Raw genomic sequence first — 18231 nt, forward strand, 5'->3', positions numbered from 1 at the left:
CCCCTATTTCCTCCCCAACTGACCCCAGTGTGTGATGCTCCCCTCCCTGCATCCATGTGTTCTCACTGTCCAACATCCACCTATGAGTGAGAACATGTGTTTGATTTTCTGTTCTTGTGTCAGTTTGCTGAGAAAGATGGCTTCCAGGTTCATCCATGTCCCTACAAAGGACACAAACTCATTGTTTTTTATGGCTGCATAGTATTCCATGGTGTATATGTGCCACATTTTCCATGTCCAGTCTATCATCAATGGGCATTTGGATTGGTTCCAAGTCTTTGCTATTGTAAACAGTGCCGCAATGAACATTCCTGTGCATGTGTCCTTATAAAAGAATAATTTATAATCCTTTGGATATATATCCACTAATGAAATTGTTGGGTCAAATGGAATTTCTATTTCTAGTTCCTTGAAGAATCGTCACACTGTCTTCCACAAAAACTGAACTAATTTACACTCCCAAAAACAGTGTAAAAGTGTTCCTATTTCTCCACATCCTCTCTAGCATCTGTTGTCTCCAGATTTTTTAATGATCGCCATTCTAACTGGCATGAGATGGTATCCCAATGTAGTTTTGATTTCCATTTCTCTAATGACCAGTGATGATGAGCATTTTTTTGTATGTTTGTTGGCCTCATGTATGTCTTCTTTTGTAAGGTGTCTGTTCGTATCCTTTGCTCACTTTTGAATGATCTTGTTTGTTCTTTTCTTGTAAATCTGTTTTAGTTCTTTGTAAATTCTGGATATTAGCCCTTTGTCAGATGGGTAGATTGCAAAAATTTTTTCCCATTCTGTTGGTTGCCAATTCAATATAATGACTGTTCAACCCTGGCCTAATAAGTAGAATTCCTATAATGCATAAGTGTTATTAATTATGTCAAAAGTAAATATTTAGAAAATCACACAAATGTTCAAGTAAAGATAGTAGAGTGAAAAAAAACTAAAGAATGTCCTGTTACCCACTAATATGATATAAATGCAAATACATATGTGTATGTGTTTTTACCAGAAACCCAGCAGCTACATACAATAATGCAAAAAGCTATTTAAGCTAAGAACCTATAAACTTTAAAGAGAAGTAGACAGAAAAAAAATCTGTATGATACAGTGTGACTGGTAGCCTGATTACTGCCTGTAAGCAGCAGTGAGAAAGAAAGGTGAACTAAAAAACTTGAAAATTTTAAGAAATACCTCATTTGGATAGAAAAATTTGATTTGTCATGCCCTAGAGAAGCTGAGGAAAACGTCTTGAGCACGGAGGCTTCAAAACCTAGGATGAGGTATCACCAGGATCTGCCAACTTCTAAGGCCATATACTGAGTTGAGGGAAAGATCTGAAGCACATAGAAACATATTACATCCTCAGTAGAATGAACTGAGACTGGTATAGGACATTTAACACAATCTAAGGAGATGGGAAAGTGTAGGGCCACAGAAGGGCAAGACCAAAGTCTTGACCTAGGTATCCAAATTAAGCCTGAGCAAGACAAAAAGAAATGGCATTACAACATATAAACAGTTTCTTGTAACACAGAGCAACCTAATAAGAACATGCATCTAATAAAAGAAAAGCCCAAAGATGAAAAGACAAAACAAATAAATTAAAAAGAAAGGTTCTGGTTAAGGAAACCATTAAGAAGAACAATGAATGGGGGGAGGGGACAAAGAAAAAAACTAAAGACTTAGAGAAAAATCTCAAAACAACACGAGTATTGAGAAGGCCAAAATGGTGGATCACTTGAGTCCAGGAGTACAAGACCAGTCTGAACAACTTGGCAAAACCTTAACACTACAAAAAATTACAAGAATTAGCCAGGCATGGTGGCACACACCTGTTGTCCCAGCTACTCAGGAGGCTAAAGTGGGAAGACAGATTGAGCCCACGAGGTCAAGGCTGCAATAAGCCATGACCACACCACTGCTGCGTTCCAGCCTGGGTAACAGAGCAAGACCCTGTATCAAAAAAGAAAATAAAGGAAGGATGGAAGAACAGAAGGAAGAAAGGAAGGAAACAAAAAAAAAAGTTAAAAAAAATATATTGCAGAGAAAAAAATGACAAAGAAATCAAAAGAATTAGAAAAAAAATCTAGGACAAAGGCTGAACAGAAAGATAATTAGTATCCCTCAAGTAGAACAATTAATTAAATGGAAGAGAAAAGGCAGAAGAATATAATAAAAAATATCCCAAAAATGAAGGTGAAAAAGTCTATACAAGGAAAGAAAAAATATACCAAATCACATGGAAATATATATCCTAATGAAATACCAAGAATAAAAAAATAATTGTCCAGAAATACAAGCAGACAAAAAAAAAATTACCTTAAAAATTTTTTTTAACTTGGAATATACAAAGGAAGTTACTAGATATCCTCCCAAAGAAATGCTCGGGATTCTAGGGATAACTTAACCCTATAGAAATCACATTAATTTTACCTTTAAAATTTATTCTAAATTCACCATTTCCATTCCAGAATTTTAGTTCTTATGCTCATCATTTTTTCCTATACTACTACCAAGGATTCCTACATTTATGTCAAGATTCCAACCTTACTTCTATTTACACTCGAGTTATCTTCTTAAAGCACAGATCTGGATCACATCATTCTACTGATTAAAAACCATGTGAGACCAGGAACAACAAAATAAAACCCAAAACCCATTGTACAGGGAGCAAGCTACTCTATTTGCTTCTACCTTACCTTTGTTATGTACTTAAGCCAAGATACAGTATTTGTCATTCCCCAAAATCCATCCTGCACTTTCTATTTTCTATGCCTTTGCTAAAGACCACTTTGAAGATTCCATTAGCCTCAAAGTCCAAAATCACCACATACACCAATGTTTTCAGTAAAAATTAATCTTACATCATTATTCTCTTCACAGCAATAATATAGCAGAGTCTGTCTTCGAATTATGTGCCTGTCTATTTGACCCACAGGAATGTAAACCTGCTGAAAACATAAACTGAGTCCTATATATGGTACTTTGAGGCCAGCTACAGGACTACAAATTTAATAGATCCTCAACTTATAGGTAAATTCATGTCTTAATGCACATTATTTAAGTAAGTAATATAAGTAAGGAAAGACTAAAAAAGAACTTTGTTTTGTGAACCTATGATTGACTGGTAATAGCTCCCTTGAGCAGTATATTGAAAAGGATTCTGAGGCCAGGCAATGTGGCTCACACCTGTAATCCCAGCACTTTCGGAACCTGAGATGAGAGGATCACTGGACCTCAGGAGATGAAGATCAGACTGAGCAACATAGTGAGACCTCATCGTGCCACTGCACTCCAGCCTGGGCGACAGAGCAAGACTCCATCGCAAAAAAAAAAAAAAAGAAAGAAAAATAAATTTAAAAATAAATTAATTAACATTAAAATTTTTTTAAAAAAGGATTCTGAGGTCAAATCTAGCTTCTGAAGTAGTCACATGATCAAGCAGCAATATTTGCCAGGAGCAGAACAAGAGCCGTGGCAATATCCATGCCACACAATGGTCTTCTTCATTTTTGATAATGGTCTTTTCTACGAAATATACTCCCATACCCACAACCACTTTCAGTATAAACATAAGAAAACTGGTAGTGACATTACATATTAGGGTCATTTTGTAAATAAATAACACATGTTAAAGATTAAAGAGCCCGAGAGTCAGAAAGGCTTTAACGTTTCCCTGCCTGTCACAAGTAGACCGTGGAAAGAAAATTCTATCCTTTCCCTTCTCTATCTCTATTTTCCTGCCTAAGATGAGGGTAATGTATGTTATCTCCCAAGAGCATCCTAAGTCTTAATAACTTAGAGGCACAAGATGAGCTCAAAAAACAGGTAAACTGTTACTAGTGTTTGTGGCTGTACCACTTTGTGGAGGAAAGAAATAATGTTAGAACCTGAATGCGCTATTCTCTAGGAAGAATATTTATTATTTCCAAATGTACAAATAATTTCAACACAAATGATATCAATCATCTTGAACTTTGGTCTTAAAATAAACTAGTCTGACAGCTCGACTATACAGTTTACGTTATGAATATTATCACTTCATTTGATTAGCTACCTACTGTCTTCAAATGTTCATGAAAATATCCCTTACATTTGCTTATACTTTTGAAGTAAAATAAACATTGTAAGTCTGCCTCATTTTGGTAGCCATGCTGACTTTCATGCACTTTACCTAATTTGTAATCTGTTAGGTACCTAAGAAATGCATTCATTAATTTGAAAAAACATGTTTTCTCTATCATCTAATGATATAATCTTCTATGTGACACTTTAATACCATCTGTGAGCTTTAATTTAATGGTGAACTAAGACTAATGTTTGATACAGTACTTGGAAATGTCTGAGTCTTTTTAGTTTCTGGAAAAATAATTTTTTTAAAGTATAGCACATTTATAGTATTGGTATTTCATATTTTAAAACATTTTTTCGGGCCAGGCATGGTGTCTCACACCTGTAATCCCAACGCTCTGTGAGGCCGAGGCAGGCAGAGATCACCTGAGGTCAGGAGTTCGAGACCAGCATGGCCAATATGGTGAAACCCCATCTCTACTAAAAATACAAAAATTAGCCAGGCATGGTGGTACACACCTGTAATCCCAGCTACTCGGGAGGCTGAGGCACAAGAATCGCTTGAACATGGAAGACAGAGGTTGCAGTGAGCCCAGATCACACCATTGCACTCCAGCCTGGGCAAAAAAGCAACACTCCACATCAAAAAAAAAAAAAAAAAAAATAGAAAACTACTTATAAATGCCTTTTTTTAAAACTGTAAATCAGGTTTCTTGCTTTTAAAAGGCATCTACAACTGGATAAGGGAAAAGCAGAAGCAAATATTATTAAGCACTTACATTACAGGTACCATGCTTATCACTTCATCCTTATTGTTCAATCTTCATAACATTATAAGGTAGCAGATTTCTCCCATATTAAATAGCTAAAATCAAGATTCAGAGAGGCTAATATACTTGTCTCAAGTCACAAATTCATATACTGTCAAAGAGAATTCAGGTTCGAGTTAACCTGATTCCAGGGCCAATGAAAACCGCCTTCATGACAAAGGAATGAAATAAAGTCAATGAGCCACATAATGATGTTACAGTCAATGATAGACTACATTTACAACAATGATCCCATGAGATTACAGTGGAGCTGAAAAACTCCTATAACATAGTGACATGGTAGCCATTGTAACACTGTAATGCAATTACTTTATTTTTTACATATTTAGTGTATCCTGTGTGTACAGTGTTTATAAAGCCTACACTAGTGTGCAATGATGTCTTAGGCCTTCACATTCACTCACCACTCACTGACTCACGCAGAGCAACTTTCAGTTCTGCAAACTCCATTCAACTGCCCTATACAAGTATACCATGTTTTCTCTTTTATATACTATCTTTACTGTAACTTTTCTACATTTAAACAATTCTGTATTATCGTGTCACAAGTGCCTGTAGTATTCAGTACAGTAACATGCTGTATAGGTTTGCAGCCTATGAGCAAGAGACTATACTATATAGCCTAGGTGTGTAGTAGGCTATACCATCCAGGTCTATGTAAGTATACTCTATGCTGTTCGCGGAATGACAATGGCCTAAGGAGGCATTTCTCAGAACAGATCCCGTTCATTAAGCAATGCATGCCTGTATTCTGAGAAGCTTACTGACAGCAAAAGACAAGAATGAAGAAAGGGACTGAATAGCTAGTGTCAGAGGAGAAGCATAAAGTCTGCAAAGGGCCTAAATATTAATTACAGACATTTTGCAGAACAGTAAAAGCCATTACTTTTCACACTCCTTTCATATCCATTATTTTATCATCTGAGGAACCACCCACTCACTTTTCTTTTTTTAGTTTTTCAAATAATTTTCTACAAGGTATAAATTGTCTGCATTTTAGGGATTTAAACAGACATAAATTTGCTACTAAGTACAAGAGCAATTAATTGAACAACAATACTATTGACTATACATGTATAAGCAATTTCTTCTAAAATCTGCTTTCACATTCAGATAACTAGGTCAGAATTTAAAGTGATTTTTTTTTTAACCTTATGTTACTCAATTACCTCTTTCCTATCCCCTTTTACATTTTTCCTGGCTGTCATCTGTGGCATAAGTTGATTCAAAGGCTTGATGATAGCAACTAAATAAGCAAAATTGACAACTTTAGCCAAAGTAAAGGTTTAAAACAGTGCATTTACTTCCAGATTCTTCAAGGTTTTAAAGAGAACATGCCAAGCTCAACACAAAGCCTCATTATTATATCAATTTGATCTTTCTGTTCTCCAGCTACAACTTCACTTTCACTCACTTAAATGGAGTTCAAAGTAACTTGTACATTAGGCTCAAAAGGAATTTGTGGTTTAACAACATTAAATAAGGTTATTATACAGATCCAATGTATATTACTTCCTGAAATTTCAATTTAAAATACAAAAATACTAAGAAATAAAGAGAAACCGGAAGTTCCCCTGGCCAAACCATAAAAATTTGTCCCTCCAAATTTTACCAGTTGGCACAGGAACACAAACTCAAATACCTGTAGGGCATGCAAATGTCATTAATATGCAGAGGGGGCTAGGAAAAGATGACACATGCCAAACTACATGAATACTAAGCCATATACTGCCTTTTAAAATAGTAGAGAGGTATAACAACTAAGTACAGCATTTTACAAACACTGGGTCAAATCACAGCAAGCAAACATTTAACATTTCAGTCTATATAAGATCTGCTTGAGCAAAGTTCCCTAAATTAAATTCAATGGGCAGAAAGGACAGGGCTGTAGGAGCTCCAGCATCAGGGAGAAGAGTAACAGGAGTAACATTAACATGGATGGAAGAGTACTAGGCCATAAATTCACTAATAGCACATACTGGGTTTGTTTCACCAGAACAAATTACTCAATCCCAAGCTTGCTCAGTACATGACAATCAGTAAATACCTAAACATTAAACATTTTATAAAGAACTACATACATTAGAATGATAGTTTCATAGAAAGATATTAGCGGTAGTTTTTACATAATAGAATACAACATGGCAATGAAGACCTAATCATTACTATATGTAACAATACAGATAAAACTAATAGGATCCTTTAAACAGGACCCAGAGACTTGAGAGGAAACTGGTGTGTTTCCATTTATATGAAGAATCCTATAAACAGACTCCAGAGATTTGAGAGTATAAATGGTGTGGTTCCATTTATAAGGAAGGTCAGATTGCCATTTTCAATGTAAAAAGCTGCAATTAATATTACTCTTACCTAAAAACCTGGAAGAGCCAGATAATCTTCAAAATAATACCCTTTCATAAGCCCATTCAGAAAGCTGATATTATGAGGCAACCAAGTTGACCAAATTCCAAAGGGAGACAAGCCCCTCCAAGGAGAGATGGGACATTTATGGTTTCTCTTTTGGCTGAGCATAAGAGACAGAAATGACCACAATAAGGAGAAGTAATAAGCTAACATTTTAATGTTGGCTTAAAAGCCAAATGTGGACTAGCACAACAGCAAGCTCTTCCACATGGGCCTCAACCTGGTGTTCAAGAGAAAAATATGGGAAAGCCCCCTCTTAATGGCACACGCATGCAGGAGGTGATCAAAGGCTGTACTGGGACAAACATAAAGCCTCTAACTTTCCTGCCTCCTCCTGTCCTCTGAAGCAAAAGCCTTAAACTACTGGGGAAGGAGCAGCAAGACTTCTCACCCAGGAACAAAAGAAAAAGTCCACTGCATCTGGGGGAAACAGAATGGAATGTGAGAAATGTGCAGTTATCCATTTATGTGAGTGTAAGGTCATGAACTGATTAATTATGATAATATGTGTTAGGAAAACGCAGTGGTTCTACAGTGCTTGTGTGTATCAGAATCACCCCGAAGACTTCATTAAAACATGATCTCTGAACTCCACTCCCAGAGTTTCTGAACCAACATATCTAAGGTAAAACCTTAGGAATATGTATTTTTAACAAGTGTCCAGGTGATGTTGATTCTGCCAATCTGGAGTTCATATGTTGAAAATCCCTGGGATAGAGATTAACTGCAGGGGGTGGCAAACTGAAAAGGTGTTGACTGAGAAGTTGGCAACGTGATCTGGATGGTATAAAATTCACCAAGACTAAATCATTTAAGATGTATGCATTTTACTGTATGTGAGTTATACCTCATTTATTATAGTTTCCATTAAAAAATTAAGACTTCAAACTGCTTCTAATGCTATAATTAGTAAAAATGAGCCTTACTGCTGACAACTTATTCAACAAACTGATAAAGGAATTAAGCATGCATGCTGCTCTTCCTGTATTTCAAAGCAATCAAAAGATTGACAGAAAATCTTTATAAAAGAACCACAACTAGGAGGTACAGAACAAATAATGGAATCACAAAGTAAGAAAATCTGAAACACTCCATTGAATACCAAAACACCTCTCAAAGAAGGAATTGTGGCAGTTAAAACTGAAACTATTAAGAGCTGAGTGGTAAATAACACTAGGGGTTAATTATGCTGTTTACTCATTAAGTTCAAGAGCATACATATATTTCCATTTAAAAAAGTAAACTCTGGCTGGGCACGGTGGCTCACACCTGTAATCCCAGCACTTTAGGTAGCTGAGACAGGTGATCACTTGAGGTCAGGAGTTCCAGACAAGCCTGGCCAACATAGTGAAACCCCATTTCTACTAAAAAAAAAAACAAACAAAAATTAGCAGGGTGTCGTAGCGGGTCCCAGTAATTCCAGCTGTCTGTATCTCAGGGATAACAGAAATGGTTTCCAAGAGAAGGAAATGCTTGAGCTAAGCCTCAAAAGATAAACAGTAAATAGAAATGAAGACACTGAATGTGAAAAACAATATAGCCTGAGAGCATAAAAGAAAGTATAGAACCCAGATTCCATCAAGATGGCCAAATAGGAACAGCTCCAGAGTGCAGTTCCGAGGAGAGGGGGAGGGAGAGAGAGAGAGAGAGAGAGAGAGACACACACACACACACACACACACACACACACAGAGGGCAAGTGATCTTTGCATTTCCAACCGAGGTACCAGGCTGATTTCAATGAGACTGGTTGGACAATAGGTGTAGCACAAGGAGGGCAGATCAAGGCAGGGTAGGGTGCTGCCTTCCCCGGGAAGTGCAACTGACCGGAAGATTGGGAACTTCCCCCTACCCCTTCCCTGCACTCCCGTTCAGATACTGAACTTCTCCCAAGGCCTCTGGAACCCACAGACCAGGAGATCCCCACCAGGCTGAAAAGCACCACAAGTTAACAGCACAGATCTAAGCGGCAGCTACAGCCAGCGCCGTGGGTTGTCAGCACAGATCTGGGTGGACATCTTGACTAGCACTGAGAGCGCCTCCGGGACAGAGCTAACCACTCCACAAAAAGAGGAAAAGCTGAAAGCAGGGAGACAGGTGATACAGCTGGGTGGTTCCCACCCCGACAAAAACCAGCAAACTGAAGCCCTCTCATTTGAGAGTTCTGCAGCCATTGCACCAGTTTGAGCTCAACCCAGGACAACGGAGCTCAGTGGGGAGAAGGGTGTCTGCCATTGCTGAGGTGGGTCTAAACCTACCTATGTAAACAAAAGCCAGAGAAAGCTTATGCAGGAGCTGGACTGAGTCTGTGAAAACCCAGCAGCATCTCTGCAAGTAGACAAGGGAGAGACTGCCTCCTCAAGTGGCTCCCTGACCCCTGTATAACCAAAAAGATGCCTCATACATGAGACCTCTGTCTGACACTTAGCAGTCACCCTTCTAGGATGAAGCTACAAAAAGAAAGATCAGGTAGCAATCCTTGCTGTTCTGCAGCCCCCATGGGTGATTCCCAGGCAAGCAAGGTATGGAGTGCACCTTCAGCAGTCCTACAGCAGAGGGACCTGGCTGTTAGAAGGAAAACTAAAGAACACAAAGAAATAGCTTCAACATCAACAGAAAGGACATCCACTCAGAGACCTCATCTGAAATCACCAACTGCAAAGATCAAAGGTAGATAAATCCACAAACATAGGAAGAAACCAGCACAAAAAGGATGAAATTACCAAAGACCAGAACACCTCTCCTCCTCAAAAACATCACAACACCTAACCTGTAAGGGAACAAAACAGGATGGAGAATGAGTCTGACGAACTGTCAGAAGCAGGCTTCAGAAGGTGGGTAATAACAAACTTCTCTGAGCCAAAGGAACATGTTCTAACTCAAAGCAAAGAAACTAAAAACCTTGGAAAAAGGTTAGGCAAAATGCTAACTAGAATAACCAGCTGGCAGAAGAACATAAAGACCTGATGGAGCTAAAAAACACAGCATGAGAACTTCATGAACCATATACAAGTTTCAATAGCTGAATTGATCAAGCAGAATAAAATATATCAAAGATTGAAGATCAACTCAAGAAAATAAAAAAAGAAGGCAAGATTAGAGAAAAGAGTGAAAAGAAATGAACCACACCTCCAAGAAATACGGGATTATGTAAAGAAAAACCCTAATCTACGCTTGAACTGTCTACCTGAATGTGATAAGGAGAATGAATCCAAGCTAAAAAACACTCTTCAGGATATTATCCAGAACTTCATCAACCTAGCAAGGCAGGCCAACATTCAAATACAGGAAAAACAGAGAACACCACAAAGATATTCCTCAAGAAGAGCAACCCCAAGGCACATGATCATATGATTCACCAGGGTTGAAATAGAGGAAAAAATGCTAAGGGCCACCAGAGAGAAAGGTCAGGTTACCCACAAAGGCAAGCCCATGAGACTCACAGAAGATCTCTCGGCAGAAACCCTACAAGCCAGAAGAGAGTGGGGACCAATATTCAACACCCTTAAAGAAAAGAACTTCCAACTCAGAATTTTATATACAGCCAAACTAACCTTCATAAGTGAAGGAGAAATAAAATCCTTTACAGACAAGCAATTGCTGAGAGATTTTATCACCACCACACCTGCCTTACAAGAGCTTCTGAAGGAAACACTAAACATGGAAAGCAACAGCAAGCACCAGCCATTGCCTAAATGTACCAAATGAAAAGACCAAAGACGCAATGAAGAAACTGTGTCAACTAACGAGCAAAACAACCAGCCAGTAACAAAATGGCAGGATCAAATTCAACTAAATGCCCCAATCAAAAGCCACAGACTGGCAAACTGGATAAAGAGTAAAGATCCATCAGTGTGCTGTATAAAGGAGCTCCATCTCATGTGCAAAGACACACATAGACTCAAAATAAAGGGATAGAAGATTTGCCAAGCAAATAGAGAGCCAAAAAAAAAAGCAGGCATTGCAATCCTAGTCTCTGATAAAACAGACTTTAAACCAACAAAGATCAAAAGACACAAAGAAGAGCATTATATAATGGTAAAACAATCAATGCAACAAGAAGAGCTAACTATCCTAAATATATATACACCCAACACAGTAGCATCCAGATACATAAAGCAAATTCTTAATGACCAACAAAGAGACTTAGACTCACACACAATAACAGTGGGAGACTTTAACATTCCACTGACAATATTAGACAGATCAACGAGAGGGAAAATCAACATGACATACATGACTTGAACTCAGATCTGGACCAAGCAGACCTAATAGATATCTACAGAACTCTCCACCCCAAATTCACAGAATATACATGCTTCTCAGCACCACATCACTCTAAACTCTGCCACATAATTGGAAGTAAATCACTCCTCAGCAAATGCAAAAGAAATCATAATAAACTGTCTCTCATACCACAGTGCAATCAAATTAGAACTCACAATTAAGAAACTTGCAGAAAACTGCACAACTACATGGAAACTGAATAACTTGCTCCTGAATGATGACTGAATAAACAATGAAATGAAGGCAGAAATAAAGATGTTCTTTGAAACCAATGAGAAAAAATAAACAATGTACCAGAATCTATGGGACACATTTAAAGCTGTGCTTAGAGGAAAATTGACAGCAATAAATGCCCACATTAAAAGTGAGGAAAGATCTAAAATTGACACCCTATCATCAAAATTTAAAGAGCTAGAGAAGCAAGATCAAAAAAAGCCAAAAGCTAGCGGAAGACAAGAAATAACTAAGATCAGAGCAGAACTGAAGGAGACAGAGACACAAAAAAACCTTAAAAAAAAAAAATCAATAAATCTGGGAGCTGGTTTTTTGAAAAAAATTAACAAAACAGACTACTAGCCAGACTAATAAAAAAGCAGAAGAGAGAAGACTCAAATAGATGCAATAAAAAACAATAAAGGGGAACTTCTGGACACTTACACCCTCCCAAAACTAAACCAGGAAGAAGTTGAATACCTGAACAAAATAACAAGGTCTGAAGTTGAGGCAATAATTAATAGCCTGCAAATCAAAAAAAGGCCAGGTCCAGATGAGTTTACAACCTCTACCAGACATAAAGAGGAGCTGGTCCCATTCCCTCTGAAACCATTTCAAACAATACAAAAAAGAGGGACTCCTCCCTAACTCATTTTATGAGACCAACATCATCCTAATACAAAAACCTGGCATAGACACAGCTAAAAAAGAAAACTTAAGGCCACTATCCATAATGAACATCAATGCAAAAATCTTCAATAATATACTGGCAAACTGACTGCAACAGCATATCAAATAGCTTATTCACCACAATCAAGTAGGATGCAAGGCTGGTTCAACATATACAAATCTATAAATGTAATCCATCACATAAACAGAATCAAAGACAAAAACCACATGATCATCTCAATAGATGCAGAGAAGGGCACGGACAAAAAATTCAACAGCCCTTTATGCTAAAAACTCAATAAACTAGGTATCGATGGAACGTATCTCACAATCATAAAAGCTATTTTTGACAAACCCACAGCCAATATCATACTAAATGGGCAAAAACTGGAAGCATTCCCTTTGAAAACTGGCACTAGACAAGGATGTTGTCTCTAACCATTCCTATGGAATAGAGTATTGAAAGTTCTATAAAGAGAAATCAGGCAAGAAAAAGAAATAAAGGGTATTCGATTAGGAAAAGAGAAAGTCAAATTATCTCTATTTGCAGACGACATGATTGTATATTTAAAGACCCCATTGCCTTAGCCCAAAATATTCTTAAGCTGACAAGCAACTTCAACAAAGTCTCAGGATACAAAACCAATGTGCAGAAATCAGAAGCATTCCTATACACCAATAACAGACTAACAGCCAAATTGTGAGTGAACTCCCAGTCACAATTGCTACAAAGAGAATAAAATCCCTAAGAATAAAACAAAAAATGTGAAGAACTACAAACTACTGCTCAAGGAAATAAACAGATGGAAAAACATCCCAAGCTCCTGGTTTGGAAGAATCAGTATCGTGAAAATGGCCATAGGGCCCAAAATAATTTATAGATTCAACGCTATCCCCATCAAGCTACCATTGACCTTCCTCACAGAACTGGAAAAAACCACTTTAAATTTCATATGAAACCAAAGAGAGCCCACATAGCCAAGACATTCCAGCAAAAAGAACAAAGGTGAAGGTATCACACTACCTGACTTGAAACTATACTACAAGGCTACAGTAATCAAAATAGCATGGTACTGGTAACCAAACAGAGATATAGACCAGTGGAACAGAACAGAGGCCTTGGAAGTAATGCCACACATCTACAACCATCTGATCTTTGAAAAACCCGACAAAAACAAGCAATGGGAAAAGGATTCCCTGTTTAATAAATGATGTTGGGAAAACTGGCTAGCCATGTGCAGAAAGCTGAAACTGGATCCCTACCTGTCACCTTACACTATAATTAACTCCGGATGGATTGAAGACTTAAACATAAGACCTAACACCATAAAAACACTAGAAGAAAACCTAGGCAAAACCATTCAGAACATAGGCATCGGCAAGGACTTCATGACTAAAACACCGATGGCAACAAAACCAATGGCAACAAAAGCCAAAATGGACAAATAGGATCTAATTAAACTTAAGACGTTCTGCACAGCAAAAGAAACAATCATCAGAGTGAACTGGCGACCAACAGAAAAAGGAAAAATTTTTGCAATCAGACAAATAGCTAATAACCAGAATCTAAAAAGAACTAAAGCACATTTACAAAAAAACAAACAAACAAAAAAAACTCATTCAAAAGTGGGCAAAAAATATGAACAGACACTTTTTAAAAGAGGACATTTATGAGGCCAACAAACATGAAAAAATTCTCGTCATCACTGGTTATTGGAGAAATGCAAATCATGCCAGTTACCATAGCGATCATTAAAATATCTGGAGACACAGATGCTGGAGAGAATGTGGAGAAACAGGAACACTTTTACACTGTTGGTGGGAGTGTAAATTAGTTCAACCATTGTGGAAGACAGTGTGGCAATTCCTCAAGGATCTAGAAATAGAAAATCCATTTGACCCAGCAATCCCATTACTGGGAATATACCCAAAGGATTATAAATCATTCTATGTTAAAGACATATGTACACGTATGTTTACTGTTGCACTGTTTACAATAGCAAAGACCTAGAACCAACCCAAATGCCCATCAATGACAGACTGGACAAAGAAAATGTGGCATACATGTACCATGGAATACTATGCAGCCATAAAAAAGGATGAGTTCATGCCCTTTGTAGGGACATGGATGAAGCTGGAAACCATCATCTTCAGTAAACTGACAAGAACAGAAAACCAAACACCACATGCTCTCACTCATAGGTGGGTGTTGAACAATGAGAACACTTGGGCAGAGGGAGGGGAACATCACACATGGGGTCTGTTAAGGGGTGGGAGGCTAGAGGAGGAACAGTGGGAAATGAGGAGGTTAGGGAGGGATAACATTGGGAGAAATGCCTGATGTAGGTGATGGGGGAATGGAGGCAGCAAACCACCATGGCATGTGTGAACCTATGCAACAATCCTGCAAGATCTGCACATGTACCCCAGAACTTAAAGTACAATAAATTAAAAAAAAAAAAAGTAGAGAACCAGCATGACACATTCAGATAATTGTTATTAGCTGAACAATGGTAGTGAACAGGTTTTCAGAAATGCCTACGAAAAAAGAATAGTGGAGACAACACAGCCTACAGAGTGGTTTATGTGCCATACTAAGAAGTTTGGATTTTACTATGGGCAACTATGAAACTAAAGGGTTTTAAACCATTCAAAAAAAAATCTGACCTGAATTTTGGAAAATCACTTTTATTTCAGTATGGAGGAGATGGGTTAAGAAGGGGAGATGGGTTTAAGAGGTTACAACATGAGAAAGAAAACAAACATTGTAGCAAAAATGTACAAATATAAAAGATATCAGCAATATTAAATCTAAAGAATTTTGTCACAATAATGGGCACAAAATGATAGCACAGTATTTAGCAAATAAATGGATGAATAATTGATTAGATGTGAAGATGAGAAGAAAGAGCTCAAAATTCTAGGCTTATCTGCCTGGACATTATCTTTTTCCCCGGACATAATATTTGCCTTTCATTGAGGGCAAGCATTATGTCTGGGAAAAAAGATCATAAACTTAGCACATCAAGCTAAATTTGAGGTGCATAAAGAGAGCATAGGCAAAGATGTTTACTGTTCAAAGGACTATGAAGTGCAAGGGCAAAGTGTGAAAAAGAGATGATGATTTGGGAATTGTCAGTACTGAAATGATGATCAAGTTTTCCACCAAAAACAAGTGAGGTCATCTGGAAAGATGTACAACAAGGAGAGAAAGGCTAAGGGCACTGTACTGGTATCACCAACACTTAAAAAATGGATGGGAAGAAAAGAGGGGGGTTGATGTAAAGAAAGTATTTTAAAAGTAATTCAAAAGAAAATTTGAAGATAACAAGCAGTACTGTTAAATTCCACATATGAGTAAACTAAAAACTACAGAGAATAATTGGGCATGGTAGTTTACAAATTTGCCCACCTGCACAGAGCAGTTTTAGGAGACAAGATGAGGTACAGAAACCTGACTACAGCAGATTCAAGAATAAAGAGATAAACAGGAAACACACTCTGTTCTTTCAAAGACAAAAGAAAGAAAGAAAAAAATGGTAACTTGAGACGACATAGAGGCAATCTTCTTTGTTTTTTTGTTTGTTTGTTTGAGATAGGGTCTCCCTCTGTCACCCACCCAGGCAGGAGTGAAGGGGAGCAAACACAGCTCACTGCAGCAAACACAACTGACTGCAACCTCCTCGACCTCCTGGGCTCAAGCAACCCTCCCGCCTCAGCCTCTCCAGAGGATGAGATTACAGGTGTTACCACCACACATGGCTAATTTTTGTATTTTATCTTGTAAAGAAACAGTTTCCGCCATGTTGTCCCAGCTGGTCTTGAATTCCAGAGCTCAAAAAATCCACCTGCCTGAGCCTCCCAAAGGGTTGGGATTACAGTCATGAGCCACCATGACTGGCCTGGGTTTTTTTGTTTTGTTTTCATTTTGTACCCTCTTTTCTGCAGGAAAAGAGCTCAAAAAGAAGGTAAGAAAAGAGTGGGGACAATATTTGTAACAAGATCCCACAGTGAGAAAAAGGTGGGCTTCCAGTCCTATTAGGAGACTGAAAATGCTAAATGTGAAAACAAAGCAGAAGTTCTGATTTACAGCTGAGGCCAGAAGAAGGTGGCAGCTTGAAAGGAAGTTAAGAAACAAACAGAAATTCTGTAAACAAGCTAGCCAGTGAAAGATTAGACTATAAAATAGTAAACAGTATTATACTGACTCAGCTTCCTGAAGCCAGCTGTCATAAATGGGATCAGTGCCCTTATAAAAGGCTTATTTTCCCCTTCCACCATGTGACAACACAGCTATTAATATAAGGCACAATGTACAAGGAAGAAGGCCCTCAGCAGACATCAAATCTGCTAATACCCCGGACTTTCCAGCCTCCAGAAATGTGAGCAAAGAATTTCTGTTGTTTGTAAGTTGTCCAATCTAAGGTATTTTGTTAGAGCAGCCCTAATAGACTAAGACAAGTACAGTAATATGCATTTACTTTATATACATATTTTTGCTTTAATAAGAATCTCATATTAAAAAAGCCAACATAGAACCTAAGATGGTTACAGCTTCTGTGGCTTTTTTAACGTTCAGTTGCTTTCTTTAACTTAATTTGGCATATCGTAAAGCAGTCTTTTCCATCTTAATAATGGGTAAGTTATCCTTGCCACAACAATAAAAATACAACAGACAATATCAGAAAACATCATATATAGTGAGACTGTTTTTGACACTCAGTTTCAGTTATATCTCTGGATATATGTGTACCATGTAAAATACATTTCTATTGAGTCAGTCAAAAAAAGCTTCATGAACACTACATTACACTATGAAACATGGGAGTCTTTCCCACAAGAAGTGAGCAAAGAGTCCCTGAGATTCCAGGTTAGGAACTGGCACTAGAGCACTTCATAAAGCATCAGGCAGCTTTATGACAAGTATGGCAGCTAAAACTTTGTTAAAGTGAACCAGCCCAAGACAGCTCTGCTGCCCTGTTACAGAGACACCATTCTCTATAGAGTCACTTGGTTAACTTCTTTATGGCAAAACAGAAGTAGTTGACAATCGACTATTAAAGACTAATTGCTGTTCCACAGGGTCTTTTTCAAATATGCCTCTTTAAACTCTGTTGAACATTACAAGAGTAAAAACACATATGGGCAAAAATATTTTTATGTAAATGTCTAATAATTTTTTTTCTGTAGAGGCACTCTTTGAAACATATAAACCCTACCAACGAACTTTTACATAGACAGAAACCTTGCACACTAGCTCCCACTCACCAAGAGGACTGCTACCCTCATTATTCCTACTCCCAGAGTGCTTCTCCAATAACTAGCAGGCCTGAGGAAATACTGCCACCTAATGGCAAGTGCAATGAACTATGTCTTGTGGCCCTGTTTCCCTACCACACCTTGGCTCCTCTACCTTCAACATTAGGCCTAAAAAACATTGGATGCACACAAGGCACCATTTTGTCTATCTTGCTCTCATGAGTGATCCATCCCACACAATCTCTTATTCCAGCACTATCCATAGAACATGGTGCCATAAGAAATGTTCCCTATCTGTCCTTACCCAATACATATATCTGCCCTGTCAATACAGTAGCCACTAGCCAAATGTGGCTATTATTACAATGTGATAAGGTCAAAAAACAAGCATTTGTAAACTACATTAAAGAAATATAGTCTAGGCCGGGCACGGTGGCTCACGCCTGTAATCCCAGCACTTTGGGAGGCCGAGGCAGGT

General features: G+C 37.9%; 1 pseudogene across 1 annotated transcript in view; it reads right to left on the minus strand.

Annotated features, from left to right (window-relative positions):
• Nucleotides 1-18231, minus strand: part of LOC144578809 (BAG family molecular chaperone regulator 3-like) — a 54893-nt pseudogene that overhangs the window by 5504 nt on the left and 31158 nt on the right. The gene's annotated exons all lie outside the window — the stretch shown is intronic.

The sequence above is a fragment of the Callithrix jacchus genome, chromosome 12, assembly GCF_049354715.1.
Source record: "Callithrix jacchus isolate 240 chromosome 12, calJac240_pri, whole genome shotgun sequence".
Lineage (NCBI taxonomy): Eukaryota > Metazoa > Chordata > Mammalia > Primates > Cebidae > Callithrix > Callithrix jacchus.